General features: G+C 37.8%; 1 non-coding gene across 1 annotated transcript; it reads left to right on the top strand.

Annotated features, from left to right (window-relative positions):
* The first annotated feature begins 1,039 nt into the window (after positions 1-1,039).
* Positions 1,040-1,146, top strand: LOC145637377 (small nucleolar RNA R71). The gene has a single exon (XR_014114169.1). It is a non-coding gene; the product is annotated as a small nucleolar RNA R71 (small nucleolar RNA).
* The last annotated feature ends 12,982 nt before the right edge of the window (positions 1,147-14,128 follow it).

Below are 14,128 nucleotides of genomic sequence, written 5' to 3'. Positions count from 1 at the left end.
TCAATTGACGATTGGGGAATGGAAGTTTGATAATTGGCTTTGGGGCATTATTACTCTTGTCTGGAGTAGCCACCTTCTCTGGAGTTGTACCCTGCAATGTAGAATTAGATATGTTAGTATTATCCTTTAGCCCTGTAGGGCTATCAACTACATTGTTTGGTTTAACGGAATCAAGATTAGCATTATTTAATAAAACAAGTTCATCAACTCTGGGCATAGAGGGCCCTTCATAGTTTGAACCACTCCTTAGAGTAATTGCAAATGCTTGATCCGTAGGCCTAGTCGGCTGTGCCGGTAGAGCTCCCTGTTGGCGGGCTTGTAGGGTAGCAGAGAGTTGCGCAATTTGATTATCTATAATTTTATTTTGCGCTAGGATTTGATCAATTGTCGTATCTCTACTCTCCATGTGCTTTTGCATATTAGCCAACATTGCTCTAATATCCACCAGAGAAGGGTCAGAATATGAGGAGGGTTGTTGTGGTTGGTTCTTCTGGCTAGCATTGGGATGATAATACTTCTGCTGCTGTTGTTGTGGCGTCTGTGGTTCTTGTGGTGGTGGATTTTGAACATTAGTGCTCTGGTAGGAAAAGTACGGATGATTCCGATACCCAGGATTGTAGGTGTTGGAGTATGGGTTATTCTGCCTATAAGCTTGGAAGGCATTAACTTGCTCCACGGAACTCCTACAATCCTGCTCCCAGTGACCTACAATACCACAATTTTCACAGAAAGCCTCATTAGAATTATTATTAATCGCAGAAACATTAGCTACATTAGCAGTGCTCAAATTATCTAATTTTTGGCAAATAGAGGTCAGTTGAGCTTGCAAAAAGGATACAGAGTCAACACTATGTTTCCCTTTGTTCGCAAATCCTCTAGGATTCCCATATTGGGAATTGTGTATTGCCATGTCTTCAATAACCTGACCTGCATCATCAACATTAAGATTCATAAATCTCCCACTAGCTGCAGAATTTAAAATTATTCGAGAAGAATTTCCAAGGCCATTATAAAAGGCTTGGATTAATTGTCATTGCGTAAATTATGGTGAGGGCAATCTCTTTGTAAATCCTTGAACCTCTCCCAAGCCTCATATAAAGATTCATCGGCTTCTTGGGCAAAGTTCTAGATTGCACTCCGTAGTACGGCTGTTCTCTCTGCAGGGTAATACTTGTTATAGAAATTCAAAACAAGAGTTTCCCAGTCAGTTATACCAAGTGTAGTTCTGTTCAAGCCATTAAACCACAATTTAGCTTTTCCAGTTAAAGAGAAGGGAAAGAGAATCTCCCTGATTTGGTCTTGAGTGACCCCGGCTTGCCTGATGGTGTTACAATATTGAAAATAGTCGGCAATGTGAAGATTCGGGTCTTCACCCTTTGCTCCACTGAATTGTTTCCTCTCTATCATCGTTATAAATTGAGGTTTAATTTCAAATTGAACCCCATCAAGAGCCGGAGTAGGGGTGAGATGTGAAAAATCCGTAAGCTTTGGTTGTGAATAATCACTAAGCTTCTTTGGAGCCGTCATCTCTGATTCTGCGTCTGATGATGTCTCTGAATCGCTAGAACCAGTCGGAGGATCGCGGTGATTATTGTTATTATCACCAGAATCCGCCAGGATTTGCTTGTAGAAATTTTTCTGTCTATGGAAGGAACGTTCGATCTCAGGATCGAATGGGATGTAACCTGATCTGGAACACCTGGGCATAAACAAAAACTAGAAGCAAATATGAGATTTGCCTCAGAGAACTAATGCTCTCTGAGACAAAAGGAAAATAATCTAGACTACAAAAACAATCAGAAATAAAAATAAAACCGTTTCCCCAGCAACGGCGCCAAATTTTGACAGGGTAAAGTCGTATCCCCAAATCAAAAGTATTACCTAAATCCTCTAACTAATGTAGATAGGGAAGTAGGGTCGAATCCACAGAGAAACGGATCTTTCTATTCCTAATTAATTAGAATAATCTAGATTATGAAGTAACCAATATTTATATTTGAATAAGAAACTAAACTACTAAGATTGAGAATAGGGAGAAAACAATATATAAAAGGATCTAGGGCATAGGTTCACCAATAAATAATATTCCAGGGTAGAATATAATAACCATTCATCAATGCATACATCAATCAGATTATAAAGGGCTTTCGCTACGTATTATAATCACACAATTAATTTACCGGTATTAAATCTCATCTTTTGAATCTCGAATTAACCATTTATAAATTAATCTGCCTATTGAAACTAGACCTAAACATTAATTCTCATCTGTCGAATCTCGAATCAATATTGTCAAACTCATGCATAAAAGATCAGGCCTAATCTAGTCACAGAGCATTAATTCAATCAATAGGAAATTAATCTAGCATTGATAATTAACAACAATAAATTACCCTTTCATATTATTTATGGATCCCCACAACCCTAGAATGTAAACTACACACACATAGTAGAAATTAAACTAATCAAAGCAATAAAGCAAGACATGATAAAAGGAATAAAGTAAATAACTAAGATTAAGAGAAGAGAAATAATTACCAAACTAATATGTATTAATGGAAAAATAATCAAGAACAAGAGTTGAGAGAAGAGTTAAAAGAGAGAAAAGATCCTAAGTATAGAGAGAAAGTCTAAGGAAGAATATAAGTGAAATTAATCGTCCTAAAACGTACTTAAACAAAACTCTAAACAACTTCCTAATTAGAAACTAATTGCTCGACAAAAGAGCTCTTCCGGAAACACGCGCCCAATCGGGCTAGAGGCCGCCCGATCGGGCGCACCTTTTTCTCGCATTGCTCTTCTCAATAGCCGCGCCCGATCGAGCTAGCAGCTCACCCGATCGGGCGCGCCTTTGGCCAAGCACCAGCACGCTCTTGCGCGCCTTGCCCGATCGAGCTAAGCTTGCCCGATGGGGCCCTTGCTTCACCTCGAGGCTTGGAACTTCGATTGGGCTTATTTCTTCGGCCCAATCTGGATATCCACTTAGGGTCTTGATCACTCGGTCCATATACCTCGGTATCCCAATTACTGAGCCCTTAATCACTGGCTCTCACCGATCTTGGGCTTCAAAAGTGGTCGCGTCCTTCTAGCTTCCGTAGTCGATCCATAAAGCCCGGGAAAATGCTCCAAGAGTGCAATTTCCTGTAAAATACAACTAAAACTACAAAAACACTAGAAAACACAAATTAGTAATAAAAGTGGCCCGAAAGAGCCAAAAACACTACTAATTACGACCAAGGGACGGGGGTAAAATACTATATAAAATAGACACATCAGGTACTCCTCGGCGAGCACACTCAGATTCATGCCAGCCTACATTCCAAAAGGACAACAAGATGATGGTTATAACAAAACTAAATAAAGAGAAATTATATGTTATATAACAAAGTATACCTTCAAGACGTCGTCGAAGGCCGAAGAGATAGCCTTGGTGGGATCTTTCCTCACCACCTCAACGTCCTTTGCTGAAGGGAAGCGGACCACTGTTTGTTTTATCATCTTCTTCCGACCCCGCTTGGTGATGCCGAGGAGAGAGTCAGGGAAGTAAGGAGCCATTTCCTCGCAATCTTCCTCCTCTTCTTCCTCGCTCTCATCCACCCGAGGCTGCTTTCCCTGATCCCCGAAGCCCTCGGCCTCCAGGAGCTCGATGTGAGTGGAGCTGGTCGGGGAGACAAGCTGAGACCCCTGATCGTCTATCTCCATTTTTGTGGCTTGGGAGGATCATTCTCCCATCTCAGTTGTTTTCCTTCTCAACTTTGAGTTCTTGAGGTTCTGAAAAAACAAATCACAAGTGAAGTTAGCAAAAAAAAGCAACATTTCATGAAAACCAACCTCAAAGAAGTTGGCATACCTAGGGAGGGGGAGGAATGCTCATGTTTCCTTTACTCAAGGAGACCTTGACCTTTCCAGCTCGAAAGTTCACCTCTAACATCTTCCTTTGAAATTTCTTTGTTAACTGCTTGAAAGCAACACCTGAAATCATCATTCGCACAAGTTTGTTAATGAACAACAAAGCTTAGGAGAAATCATAAAAGTGTAAGACATATATAAACAAAAATAAATCCTACCACTATCATAGGCGTGGCTCTGGCCCACAACACTCAAAAACTGCTCTTTCTGGAAGTGTCTATCCTTCAAAATCCACATGGTTGGAAGCTTCTCCTTGGACCCTTTTTCCTTATACGATTGCAACCAAATAGCCGTCACGACTTCATCAGCTTCCATGGCAGGAACGTTATAGTTCAAGCCAATCCTAGGCTCACCGCTATGATCTCGAGGAACCCTCCAACCCCCAGCATGGTAAATGAAAAGAAAGGTGTGGCGAAAACCCTTCTGACTCGTGGGTTTTGTGTTTATGGTAAGATATAACTCCTTATCATGAAAAGCATACCACCCGTGGCTATCTACGTTACCTGGGACCTCCTGGAGCCTATGTGTGTTCCTGAAGGCGATTATGGTACAAGGGGCTCCAAGTAAACTACAAGTGACTATGTAAGCGTTTATTGTCAACCAGGAGTTAGGAACAAGCTGGGTTACACTAAGGTTATACTCAATCAACAACTCCTCAACAAAAGGGTGTAGCGGAAATCTCAACCCATTATCCAAGCATTGCCTATATACAGCTATACACCCGGGGGGAGGGTTATCTATGGTGCTATCACCCCCAGGAGGGGAAATGAGAAAAGGCTCCCTAATATGGTACTTAGTCTGCAAATGTCTAGTACCCTCATATAAAGATCTAAGACAAGCAGGGGTGGGGTGGCACATAGAAGGGCTAGCTCTCCTAACAGGTGGTTTAAAAGTCACTGGCTCCCCAAGAGAAGTATATGTATCATCCTCACTTGACATTGTCACCACTCCGTCAACAAGCAATCTGTTCAAAGAACCCCTAGAAGTCGGTTCACGTGCAAGAGAAACTTCCCAAGAGGAAGGAGGCAAACAATAATCAAAGCCTAAATCATGCTCAAGGGGTGGGGATGGCACACAAGGAAAAGGCACACCCAAAGGAACAGAATAATCAACACTAGTACCAATCACATTTGTTACAAGTACTTCCCCCGCCCAGATTTCCTTAGACAAATCATAAGATGAAGGGCCGGGGAGAGAGTCAAGGTAATCTTGAGTCGCTTGGTTGTTCATGATGCATGCATAGCTCAACTCAAGACTACCCCGAGAAATTCTCAATATACATGCAAAAATACAACAAGTGTACCTCTAAGCCTAACATCATCACAAGCACAGCCGAGGAACAATCAAGCATACAAGGAAAAAATAGCACAAATACTAAGCAGGAAGAGGTGACGCTTGAATTGGAGAATGAAAAATCAAGTATAGAATGCTTACCAAGTAATCAGAGAGGCCGGAAGAAGTTCTTAAGGCAAGATCAAAGTATACCCCGGGGAGAAATACTCCTGACAATGTCAACAAAAATTTCAAGTGTTAGAAAAATATTCATAGACAAGCCCAGCTGAGGAGCATGATCGGAGTGTAAGAAAAAAAATATATCAAATCACAAAGGCTATGTCAAAACTCTCAAAGAATTATTTCTAAGTAAAATTACCCTTCATTGCTTGGAATAGCACCTCATACCCCTTTAGCCTAGGCATACCCCCTCGGCTATCTCTCCTCGCCAACTCACAAAAACAAACCTTGCTTGAAATAAAAACCAAAAATCCTCAAAAATTTCCAAGTTAAATCCCTCAGCTCTCACTAGATATATGGGCTACCCTCCCATCCTGATGAACTAAGTCCTCGGCTTACCTCACCTTCCCGCAACATTCAGCATGCTCAATCACACGCTCAACCCCTTCGGCATGACTGAGGTTACCCCGGGGTCGGATCGCTCACTCCCTCGGCTTGGAGCAACCTCTCGGCATCTCTCTGCCCTGCTTCACTCTTCTCAGCTCTCTCTCTCTCTCCTCCTCTCTCAACCCGACTCATCACCCAATTAAAATCTTCTAAAAATCTAAAAAATCCAAGTTAAAACCCCCGACATTCTTTCTCCCTCGGGGTAGACTTCGGCCAAGCAAGCCTTCGGCTTGTGCATCGCACCCCCTCGACCTGAAAGTCACCCCTTCGGTCTGAAGGGTGACTCCCTCAAACTCTCTCTCTCTCTTGCATCTTGCCTCACGCAATTAAAACCCGCGTTAAGTCCCTCGGCCTTATCCCCCTTGCAAAGCCCTCGGTAAGGGCGAAGTCCCAGCTGCACTCCTCTCGGCTGGTGCGGAGCACGCCCTCAGCCAGACGCACCAAACCCTCTCGGCCTGGGTATCTAAGGCCTTCGGTCAGACGGATACCCCGTCGGCCTGCGCTACAACCGTCACCTCTCATCTCTCTCTTACCTTAGCCGAACGCCCAGCACGCGCACCCACCCCTCCGGTGTACCGCTGACCCCTTCGGTCTTCACTCTCTCGGCACCTGGGCACATCTCTCTCCTCATCCCGCTCGGTAAACCCCCTCACCGTGCATGTTACCCTTTCGGACACTCGGGCTACCCTCTCGGCATGAACCAATACCCGAGAAAACAACTCCCTCAGCTCGCACACGACCCCCCTCAGCCTGTGCGTGACCCCCTCGGCACACCCAGTTCGACCGCATAACCTCTCGGCATTCTCAACTTTCCCCTCGCTCATCTCTCTATATCCTAGGGTCTCACTCCCTCGGGATTATCTCTCGCCTCGCCTAACCTGACGGATCCCCTGGCCGCGCGCATGACCCCCTCGGCCTGCACGAGGCATCCCTCAGTTGCACAGCACCCCCTCGGCTGTACGGCGTACTCCCTCGGCTGAACAGAAATCCCCCTCGGCCTGCTCTAGATCCCTCGGCCTGCTCTAGATTCCTCGGCCCTCTCGTCTCTCCTCACCTCAACATATTAAAAAAAAAAAATCCTATGCTAAGCCAGTCAGGAGTCCGAAAATTCATAAATTATCAAACACAAATCCCAAATTCAATTCCAATATCCCAGCCAAAAATTAAACCCCAAAAAATCGAAAATTACAAAGAAAAACCCTTAATTTCGGCTGGGCATAGCCATCCTACCCCGGGGTAAAATCAATTCATAGTTCAAGTGTATCTAACCCTAAGATAAATTCAAAATTTCAGAATTTCCAAGTACAAAAAACGCATAGACATGCCTTCGGATCTATGAAAATAAATCAAAGTGTGAAAATTTTTCACATACCTCTTGAAGATCTTGATAAACTTGGATGAACTTGGATGATGTGACTTGAACACTCAAACTCTCAAGAACTTGGGAGAAAATTAGGAGAATTTTCGAGAATTTTCTTAAAGGCAAGTGAGAAATGAAAAGCATGTAAAGTAAGGGGGGAGTTCATATGTTCAAGCTAAGAAGATGAAAACCCCTCAAAACCCTGGTGCAAATGGGCCTAAGTGATACTTGAGCCCAGAAAGTCACCATTGAAGGATTAAAGTCTAATTACCAGCTTAATTAGCATGAAATCATCATCGGATTATCTCTAAAAATCCCAAGGATAGTCAAAAATGGAGACAAGACATGCCTTCAGCAAAATACATGAAGCTCAACCTGAAGAAAATATTCTGAAAGTGGAAATTTCATCAGTTATCTCTAAGCCATCATCAGGCTTAGCTCTCAAAATTGCTCAATCATCTGAATTAAAGTACCTTCAATGCATTGCTTTGGCTGGTTTTCACCCTTGCAAGTCGCTTGGGGCTCTTTTTAGCCCTCAGATACCCTTGGGGCTCGTTTTAGCCCCCGGGTATGCCTTGGGATTTACTCCAGCATATGTGACAACTTCTCTCATCTCTATTCCGAGTGACATCCGAACTTCATGCGATCTCGTTCCCACATCACGCGTGGGGCTAAATGTTTGGGCCAAGTCCATTGTCCTAAGCCCATTGACCTGGAATTACGAAAAATACCCCTCCATGATCCAGCCCATCATTAGTCAGAGCAAAGTACGGATTTACCCCTAATCTGTCCAATTAAGTACAACTTCTGCCACCTGAAAGTACATCTATAAATAGCTCTCTATTCATTAATGATGGTAACTTTTTTCTAATCCTCTAACCTTCTCTCTCTACTTTCTCTCTCTAAAGTACTCTTTCGCTCTCTACTTTTTCTCTCTAGAAAGTACATTCGCTGACTTAAGCATCGGAGGGGCTTTCCCGGGTCACACCCCCGGGGTAGTTAACCTTCTTTCTCTTTTGCAGGCCTAGCTCTTGGACAGCAAGGCATAGCGGAGGGAAATTCGGACATACTTTGCACCTAGTTCTAGGACATCTTGATACCTTACTACCCTAAGAGACTCCCAGGAGCATTTTGTTTCCAAAAACAATTTGTATTTAAAGGACTTCACTTTTTGGCCAGAGCTCAGGTGGGTTATCTAGACGGAAAACTAACCACATTCCTTAAAGATGAAAAAAAAGCTCTAGTAAAAAAAAATAATAAAAAAAAATGAAAAAAAAAAGTGGAACGTACTTAAAAGTGAAAAATCTGAAAAGTGAGGTCCTTCCTTTATGCTTAACTCTACTTTCTTCGAACTACTTTGTACTTCCTCGTTTTTTTATAGTTGCTATACACATTTTATCACGATATTTAAGAAAATGCACCTCATATGATGTAATACACTTACAATAGCATTAAGGGGTTGTTAGGAGTATAATTAAGTGGGCCATGAGCATTAAATAAAGATAATAGTAACATTTTCACAATAAAATCCTTCCTTTTATAGTATGTTGTAACTATTGTGACATTTTCATTTTAGGAAAGTGTTGCAATTATAAAAAAAAACAAAGGAAGTATTTTTTAGCTGTTTTTAAATCTGGCACCGAAATGAAATCTTACCTAGTGACCTAGTGTACACTGCCAACACTTGTTGTGCATTAATTTAATTATAAATCTAAATTTAATAGAGTTATTCGTTACAATATAGGAAAATTTAATTTAATAAATATTTTATTTTGTTCATTTAGCTTCAAAAACTTAAATTCTATGATTTCAGTTCAAAAGTATTAATAAGATTAAAGAAGAAATATAATAGAGAATTAGGATAAATAATTACAGTTAACTAAAATTAATTTTGGTTCAATGAAAATAATCTAAGGGGCCGTTTGGTTCGCACGAGGGAATTGGAATGGAATGAACAAAGGGAAAGAAGAAGAATGGAATGAAAATACCCTATTTTCGCTTTGTTGTTTGTTTTAAAACAAAGGAATCATTCCCACCACCACACCACCACCCCACTACCACCACAACCACCACACATTTCATCTTTCTCAGCCACCAAACCCCTCATTGGCCCTCCCCTGTCCCTCGCTGGCTATCCCCCTCCCCTCGCCGCCCTTCCTCTCGCTTTGCCGCCGCTAGCTGCGTGAGCCTCGACCACCCCTCACCCGCAAAACCACCCCCAACCCCGTAAAAACCTAGCCCCGATCTCCCTCTCCCCCGAAATCGTCGCCTGGCCCTCCCACCACCCTCAAAACCCTAGCCGGCGGTGGTCAGGTGAGGGGCGGCGGTGATCTAGGCTGGTTTTTTGGTGGTGTTGGTAGGTGTGAAGGTGGTGATGTGGTGGTGTGAAGGTGGGTAGGGAAAGAGAATGGGAAAGTCTAGGGGGGTGGGGAATGGAGTTGGAAGAATTTGGGGTAATAAGGAGGGTAAAGGGAATGAATAAAAGTGCTAACCAAACATCAACAAAGGGAATTGAGCCAGTTGATTCCCATTCTCTTTCCTGATTACCCCCAACCAAACGGCCCCTAAGTTAATCAAATTAATATAATTTCAATTTATGATAATAATTTTAGTTAAGCAAAAATAAGGTGGTATAGAAACACATGACCTATGTCTTATTTGTAGTCAGTCAAATAATGTGGCCACATTTGTTTATAAGAATAATTAAAAATAACCTTATTTCATCCATAAAAATAATGTAAATTTATTATACTAACTCCAATTCGTATCATATGCAACTTTGGTATATTATTTGTGAGATATAAAAAATTCAAAAGTTGCAAATAATACAAACCAATGGTAGTACGTACGAGTAAAATCAAGTACAATATAATAATAATAATAATAATAATAATAATAATAATAATAATAATAATAATAATAATAATAATAATAATAATAATAATAATAATAATAAAACTCTTATTTGTTCATTTGAGTAACCTTATTCTTTAATTTCGACTAATTTAATAAAATACTCTATTTTCAAGGTATCATATTTAATCATCACTATAACGCTAATACTCAACTGTCTTATATGTGAAGTGACACACCATCAACTAACATATATTACCTCCGTTTTTTTAATTGACACGTTTTAATTTTACCACTATTCACACACTCACCTTTGACCATGTTTTGTTCTTTATACGTAATGAAAAATATAGTCATGTGAGATCTTGTTAGATTTGTCACGATATATATTTTCAAGATATTAACTTTTCAAATTTTTTGCTTATCGATACTTATAGATCAGATATGAATGGTTGAAGTTGTGCATTGACAAACGTGACTAAGGAAACGTGTCAACTAAAAAAACGGAGGAAGTATGAATTTGTAGATAATATTCGATGACAAATCTATACTAATATAATAAAAGGCATTACTAAGAACGTTTATGTATCACCTAGACTCCCTCACTACGCCGCATTACCTACTCAACTACTCATTGCACTACTTTTTTTTTTCTTTTTTTTTTTTATGCAAAAGGGCGGCGAAGCCCAAAGATACACTACAAATAAAAAATTAAAACGAGAAGTATTAACCCCTAAGATGTCCTCCATTGGAATCTCCTTCTATTTCGATCGTAGGAACCTCGAAATAAAGAGGTATGTCCTCTTGGACAATTCCTAGAATTTGTAATATATACACCCAACTAACTCAAGGTTAGCTGTTTCTCTTCATTTGATGATTAAATAATAAACAAATCCTCAAAATGAGAACAAAACACTTATCGGTGTACAATACACCGGTGCATACAACAAGCTCTCAACAACTCTGAATAAGTTAGCTAGTTTATTAGCTACTTTATTCCCCTCACTAAAACAATGAAAAATATGTATGTTATTACCCGCTATTTGTTTTTCATTGCTTTCATGCACTTATAATAATGAAAAGTTCTCCACAAGATTTAAACACACAACCATTCTAGAGCTAAGTGTTCTTATCACCAAGCTATGTGATATATATGTAATTTTTTAAATATAAAGTAATATGTAGCAAATATATGAAAACATGTTTGATTATTACAATATAATAAAGTCTTAACTTACAACGTATAATAATGATCAATTTCATATGATAATTGGGGGCGTTGCCTGGGACTAAAAATTAGTTTTTCTTTTAAATGGAGTAATTTAAATGCATAAATCTATAGTACTATATAAAGACAAAGGGTTTTTTGGGTGATAAATTTACTAATTCCCAAAATGTCCGTCTCAATTTGCAAAAAATACTTTTTTTGTTTTATTTTTTTTATTTTATCTACAATTAATATATATATATATATATATACATATATATATATATATATATATATATATATATATATTAAAAATAACAATCGCTGATGTCATCACTGCCTACGTGTCACTTTCTTATTATATTTTTTCCCTCCAAAATGCATGTATGATGTCATATTTTTCCTTTACAAGCTTTTGTTTTCTAAAGATACAAGTGTAGAGACGCACGAAATTTCGTGCATGTGAATCTATCGAGTAAAATTCTCTTTTTTTTTTCAAATGGAAGTTTTTTTTTTCTTTCTTTTTTTCACATGTTAGGTTTTTTAGATGGTATTTTTTAAAGGATGGTATTATGTTTCAGATGGTAGGTTTTTTTTTTAAAAAAAAGTAAAACAAAATTGAGAGGGGTATTTTAGGAAAGTAAAATTTATCACCCAAAAGTTCAAAACCCCCTTTCACGCACTTTATATATAGGATTATGTTATTCAGTTATTTATGATTTGTTACCAATAGGTAATAATATAATTTTAAAATTTCCTAATTAAATATGAAAATTATGCATTTTTGGGAATTGTATATTCATATTTAATCAAAAATTAATTAGAAAAACGGAGGAAGTAGTTATTTTCTTTCAATATGTGTTAAAAGTTTATAATTCAATTCTTATTATAAAACCGTGCATCGCACGGGATTATTAACCTAATTATTTTTTTAAAAAAATAACCTCTCATAATTACCCTTTAATAACTGTTTCACTTCTTACATATAAATTTATATCTTCAACTGTTTCACTCCACTTTATTTATAATAATAAATAAATAAATAAATATTGTTCTCACTCCCCTTTAATTTATATATATTAGATCTTATCAATATTATTAGTTTTACAGTTCCTACTAAACATGGCTGGTGTTTTATTTATTTATTTATTTAATTATTTTGGGTGATTCTAGGTTGATGGCGGGCATTGGTTATTATTTTTTTTTTCCTTCTAATTTTTGTATGGTATGCGCGCATATATATATATATATATATATATGCTACGGAGTAAATATTACGGAAGTAACAAAAAAAAGAACTCTCCTTTTTCCTCTTCTAACTGTTCTAAGTACAAACAAGCGATTAACAAACACAATCAACATTAATAAAATAAATAAATAAAGGAAATTATAATTTTGCTGTACAAGTCGTCAATGAAGATTATGATGATACTCGTATCAGATTATCAATGCATTAAATGATCAAACAAACGAACGATGTGAGACGACGACTGATCCAAGTAAGTTTTGTTTTTTCAATGTTTATTTTTTTATTTTTTTTTATTTTTTATTATTCCATCATATGAAAACTTCGTTTTGTGTAAATTATATTATCCAGAAATTTGTTTAATAATATGAAACTCCCATCAATCGACAATCGTTCATTTTGAAAAGAACATCTTATTAATTTTAATTTTGTTACGTCATTATCAAGTATGTGCATTATTAGTAGTTGATGTTCCTATATATTATCATCATCAATGGCAAATTTTATGGTGGCCGGTTGTTGTTTTATAAATTGTTTGATAATTTTATAAAAATATATATTTCGAATAATTTTGTGATGAAGATGATGGGAGTGGAAGGGGATAAGAATTTAGGGCACGTCCGCACGTGTTTGGTATACCGTATATATAGTATACTTACATACTTAATTACTCGTATATGCATTATGCATTGACTTAAAATAGGCAAACTATAGTATATGCATTATGCATTGGCTAAAAATAAGCAAATTATATTCAGTATTATTATTTAAATTATTGCCTTGCCCTTTCTATTAGCTAAGGGCACTTTAAGTAGAGGAGTCAATTCGGATAATCCACTACCACAAAATAGGGAATAGAGAGCGCCTAAAACAACTAATATAGATCGCCTGTAGGGCGCTCCTCTGAGAGGGTGCCCTATAAAGTCTATAGAACGCCTCTTTGAGGCGATCTATATCTAACACAATACAGAGCGCCTATCTAAGATAGGCGCTTCATATTTTATATAAAAAGTTAATAAAAAAAAACTAGGAAAATAGAGCGCTCATCTTCGCATAGGCGCTATCTAGCTACATAAAAACAGAACGCCTATCATAGATAGGCGCTCTCTATTCCTCACTTTTTTTAATACAAAAAATATTATTATTACTATTATTATTATTACTATTATTTTAATAATAATAATAATAATAATAATAATAATAATAATAATAATAATAAATTGTACTGTACATAATAAAATAAACTCCGAAAAAATTAAAATACAAATACTCCGTATTTCAATTACAATAACAAAATTCCTTAAAAAAATTTACAATTACAAGTTGTGTATGTAATACCCCTTATTAAATTCCTTGAAATAAATAAATAAATAAAAAAAAACCACTGATTAACTAACACTTTAGAAGTGCACCGACCAGAAACTCAACGACAACTCTTCCACCAGCAACGTCTCCACCAACCTCACCACTGTAGCAAGAATAGCGCACAAAAATAGAGAAGATGACCAAACACCCACAAATTTTAAGATAAAAATTAGAAATTAATCCAAATTATAACATAAAAATCAATTGATGAAAGATGAAAACCAGAATTATAATATGACAATCAATTAATAAAAGATGAAAATCAAAACTAGAACATGCAAATAAATTG

Source organism: Chenopodium album, chromosome 6, assembly GCF_948465745.1.
Source record: "Chenopodium album chromosome 6, dcCheAlbu1.1, whole genome shotgun sequence".
NCBI lineage: Eukaryota > Viridiplantae > Streptophyta > Magnoliopsida > Caryophyllales > Amaranthaceae > Chenopodium > Chenopodium album.
The sequence above is the reverse complement of the archived record's forward strand: the minus strand, read 5'-3'. Positions and strand labels throughout refer to the sequence as shown.